The 3,695-nt window shown below is 41.8% G+C and overlaps 1 protein-coding gene across 1 annotated transcript in view; it reads left to right on the plus strand.

The window, feature by feature from the left end:
* Positions 1-3,695, plus strand: part of ZNF157 (zinc finger protein 157) — a 50,582-nt gene that overhangs the window by 42,045 nt on the left and 4,842 nt on the right. The window lies entirely within an intron of this gene.

Here is a 3,695-nt window from a genome sequence, read left to right on the forward strand (position 1 = left end):
TCATTTTTATTTTTCAGTTTCTTTTTTATTTCAGTAGGTTTTGGGGAATGGTTGGTGTTTGGTTACATGAATAAGTCCTATAGTGGTGATTTCTGAGATTTTGGTGCACCCATCACCCAAGCTATATACCCAATGTGTAGTCTTTTGTCCCTCACCCACCTCCCACCCTTTCTTCTCAGTCCCCAAAGTCCATTGTATCATTCTTATGCCTTTGTGTCCTTGTAGCTTAGCTTTAATATTTTATTAAAAATATTATTATTATTATTTTAAATAAATAAAGATAGTGTCTTCCTATGTTGGCCAGGCTGGTCTTGAACTCCTGGCTTCAAGCAGTCCTACCGCCTCAGCCTCCCAAAGTGCTAGGATTATAGGTGTGAGCCACCACATTTGCCCCCCTTTTTCTTGTAATAAGTGAATTAAGCCCATTTGTATTTATTCACATTACTGTTAAGCTTGGTCTCAGTTCTCTCATTTTATTTTATGTTGTAATTACTGTGTGTATATATTACATTTACTGTATTTCTTTCTCACTCTCTCTCTCTCTTTTTTTTTTTTTTTTTTTGAGACAGAGTCTCACTCTGTCACCCAGGCTGGAGTATAGTGGCACGATCTTGGCTCAATGCAACTTTGACCTCCGCAGTTGAAGCGATTCTCCTGCCTCAGCCTCCTGAGTAGCTGGGATTACAGGCACGCACCACTACACCTGGCTAAGTTTTAAAATTTTTAGTAGAGACAGGGTTTCGTCATGTTGGCTAGGCTGGTCTTGAACTCCTGACCTCAGGTGATATGCCTGCCTGGGCTCCCCAAAGTGCTGGGATTACAGGTGTGAGCCACTATGCCCAGCCGAAACATGATTGACTTCGATGAGTTGACTTTGTGTCCTGCAGTCTTGTTAAGAGCTTCTTTGTAGATTCCTTGGGATTTTCTACATAGACAATCATATTGTGTGAGAACAGAGACAGTTTTATTTATTCTTTCCAACCAGTTATATGCCTTTTATTTCCTTTTTCTTGCCTGATTTCACTAAAGTAGGACTTTGAGTAGGATTTTGATTTCAAATAGGATTCGTAAAAGTGGACGTCTCTCGCCTTTTTCCTGATCTTCTAGGGAAAGCATTCAGTCTTTTTCATTACGTATGATGTCAGCTGTAGGTTTTTGGTAGATGATCTTTAGCAGGTCAAAGAAGTTTCCTTCTATTCCTACTTTGATGAGAATTTTTGTCAGGAATCAATGTTGAATTTTGTCAAATGACTTTTCTGTATCAATTGATGATTGTGTGGTTTTTCTGTTTTAGTTTCTTAACATGGTGGATTATATTGATTGATTTAAAAATGTTCAGCCAACCTTGCATACTCTGGATAAACACCAACTGATCATGCTATGTGTTTACATATGTTGCTGGATTTGGTTTGCTAATATTTGTTGAGGCTTTTTACTTCTATGTTTATAAGGGATATTGGACTGCAATTTTCTTTTCTTGTCATGTCTTTGTCTGATGTTGTAATCAGGATAATGATGGCCTCATAAAATGAGAAGTGTCCTTGTCTAGAAAATGGAAGAGGAAGGATTGTATAGAACTGATGTATTCCTTAAATATTTGGTAGAATTTACTAGTGAAACTATCAAGGCCTGGGAATTTCTTTTTTGGAAGGTTTTAAACCACAAATTCAGTTTCTTTAATTGATATTCCATTCAGTTGTCAGTTTCTCTTTGGGTAAGTTTTGGTGTTTTATATATTTCATGGAATTGGTCCATTTCATCTAAGTTGGTGAATTTATGTGAATAAAGATGTTCGTGGCATTCTCTTATTCTCATTTTAATGTCGTTGGGGGTATATAGTAATATATCTTCCATTTCTTTTCTTTTTTTCTCTTTTTTTTTTTTTTTTTTTTTTTGAGATGGAACTTGGCTCACTGCAGCCTCCACCTCCCGAGTTCAAGAAATTCTCCTGCCTCAGCCTCCTGAGTAGCTGGGATTACAGGCCTGCACCACCATACCTGGCTCATTTCTTACCTATCACTTTAAACTGGAAATGGCACTGTTACTTGAAACTGTCTCCCCTCCTACCTTCCAAGACCCCACACTTTCCTGGTTCTATTTCTACCATCTAATAATTGTATTAGTCTGTTCTTGCATTGCTATAAAGAAATACCTGATACTGGGTAATTTATAAAGAAAAGAGATTTAATTGGCTCATGGTTCTGCAGGCTCTACAAAAAGCATAATGGCTTCTGGGGAGGCCTCAGGAAACTTCCAATCCATAGCAGAAGGCAAAGAGGAAGAAATAACTTTTTTTTTTTTTTTAAACGGAGTTTCACTCTTGTCACCCAGGCTAGAGTGCAAGGGCATGATCTCAGCTCATTGCAACCTCCGCCTCCTGGGTTCAAGTGATTCGCGATTCTCCTGCCTCAGCCTCCTGAGTAGCTGGGATTGCTGGGATTACAGGTGTGCACCACCACGCCCCGCTAATTTTTGTATTTATAGTAGAAATGGGGTTTCACCATGTTAGCCAGGCTGGTCTCAAACTCCTGACCTCAGGTGATCCACCCACCTCAGTCTTCCAAAGTGCTGGGATTATAGGCGTGAGCCACCATGCCCGGCAGCATATCTTTGTGTGTGTGTGTGTGCGTGTGCGCACGTGTGTGTGTGTGTGTGTAAGATAGGATCTCGCTCTGTCACACAGGCTGGAGTGCAGTGGTGTCATCTTGGCTCACTGCAGCCTTGACCTCCTGGGCTCAAGTGATCCTCCTGCCTCAGTCCCCCAAGTAGCTGGGATTATAGGCATGCACCACAATGCCCAGCTAATTTTTGTTTGTTTGTAGAGACAGGATTTCGCCATGTTGCCCAGTCTGCTCAAATTCCTGGGTTCAAGCTATCCGCCTGCTTCAGCCTCCCAAAGTGCTGGGATTACAGGCATGAGCCACTGTGCCCAGACAGCAGGCACATCTTACATGGCCAGAGCGGGAGGAATTGGGGCACAGGTGCCACACACTTTTAAACAACCAGATCTCATGAGAACTCACTATGGCGATGACAGCACCAAGGGAGGATGGTGTTAAACCATGAGAAACTACCCCCATAATCCAATCCCCTCCCACCAGGCCCCACCTCCAACATTGGGGATTACAATTCAACATGAGATTTGGGTGAAGACGCAGATCCAAACCATATCAAGAATTTACTCTGCAACCTTCATAGCATATTGGTGCTCCCTCAAACTCTGTACTTGGTGCTTCTCTCAAACTGTGCTCTTTCTTAGCTATCCAATTTATTCTGGTGGTTTCAGCTGGTACTGAAATGATCTTACCCTCCCCAAACCTTGACCTCTGCTAGCCTTCTCTCTCGAGCTCCAGCTGGACATCTCCGTCAGTATGTTCCATAAACACTCTAAAATCAATCTCAATTTTTCTTCCATCAACTCATTGTCTATCCTGTTTTGCTAATGTCTATATATGGCTCCAGCCTCATCCCAGCTGTTCATGCAGTTATCCTGGGAGCAATACTGTCTCCCTTTCTCCCACAGAACAGCACTTCTGTATTGTTTATAAGTATAAATATATTTTGTTTGTTTGTTTTGAGACAGGGTCTCTCTGTCACCCAGGCTGGAGTGCAGTGGCACAATCTCAGCTCACTGCAGCCTCTACCTCCTGAGTTCAAGTGATTCTCTTGCCTCAGGCTCCTGAGTAGCTGGGACT

Source organism: Mandrillus leucophaeus, unplaced genomic scaffold (assembly GCF_000951045.1).
Source record: "Mandrillus leucophaeus isolate KB7577 unplaced genomic scaffold, Mleu.le_1.0 Scaffold243, whole genome shotgun sequence".
Classification (NCBI taxonomy): domain Eukaryota; kingdom Metazoa; phylum Chordata; class Mammalia; order Primates; family Cercopithecidae; genus Mandrillus; species Mandrillus leucophaeus.